At 50.6% G+C, this 1,001-nt stretch overlaps 1 protein-coding gene across 5 annotated transcripts in view; it reads left to right on the top strand.

The window, feature by feature from the left end:
- LOC144170851 (adenylate cyclase type 5-like) overlaps window positions 1-1,001 on the top strand; it is a 464,552-nt gene that overhangs the window by 250,243 nt on the left and 213,308 nt on the right. The window lies entirely within an intron of this gene.

Consider the following 1,001-nt stretch of genomic DNA (forward strand, 5'->3'; position numbering starts at 1 on the left):
GTGTGTGTGTGGTGTGTGTGTGTGTGTGTGTGTGTGTGTGTGTGTGTGTGTGTGTGTGTGTGTGTGTGTGGTGTGTGTGTGTGTGTGTGTGTGTGTGTGTGTGTGTGTGTGTGTGTGTGTGTGTGTGTGTGTGTGTGTGTGTGTGTGTGTGTGTGTGTGTGTGTGTGTGTGTGTGTGTGTGTGTGTGTGTGTGTGTGTGTGTGTGTGTGTGGTGTGTGGTGTGTGTGTGTGTGTGTGTGTGTGTGTGTGTGTGTGTGTGTGTGTGTGTGTGTGTGTGTGTGTGTGTGTGTGTGTGTGTGTGTGTGTGTGTGTGTGTGTGTGTGTGTGTGTGTGTGTGTGTGGTGTGTGTGTGTGTGTGTGTGTGTGTGTGTGTGTGTGTGTGTGTGTGTGTGTGTGTGTGTGTGTGTGTGTGTGTGTGTGTGTGTGTGTGTGTGTGTGTGTGTGTGTGTGTGTGTGTGTGTGTGTGTGTGTGTGTGTGTGTGGTGTGTGTGTGTGTGTGTGGTGTGTGTGTGTGTGTGTGTGTGTGTGTGTGTGTGTGTGGTGTGTGTGTGTGTGTGTGTGTGTGTGTGTGTGTGTGTGTGTGTGTGTGTGTGTGTGTGTGTGTGTGTGTGTGTGTGTGTGTGTGTGTGTGTGTGTGTGTGTGTGTGGTGTGTGTGTGTGTGTGTGTGTGTGGTGTGTGTGTGTGTGTGTGTGTGTGTGTGTGTGTGTGTGTGTGTGTGTGTGTGTGTGTGTGTGTGTGTGTGTGTGTGTGTGTGTGTGTGTGTGTGTGTGTGTGTGTGTGTGTGTGTGTGTGTGTGTGTGTGTGTGTGTGTGGTGTGTGTGTGTGTGTGTGTGTGTGTGTGTGTGTGTGTGTGTGTGTGTGTGTGTGTGTGTGTGTGTGTGTGTGTGTGTGTGTGTGTGTGTGTGTGTGTGTGTGTGTGTGTGTGTGTGTGTGTGTGTGTGTGTGTGTGTGTGTGTGTGTGTGTGTGTGTGTGGTGTGTGTGTGTGTGTGTGTGTGTGTG

Source organism: Haemaphysalis longicornis, unplaced genomic scaffold (genome assembly GCF_048455015.1).
Source record: "Haemaphysalis longicornis isolate Haplotype H1 unplaced genomic scaffold, Haemaphysalis longicornis Haplotype H1 scaffold_2, whole genome shotgun sequence".
Taxonomy (NCBI): Eukaryota; Metazoa; Arthropoda; class Arachnida; order Ixodida; family Ixodidae; genus Haemaphysalis; species Haemaphysalis longicornis.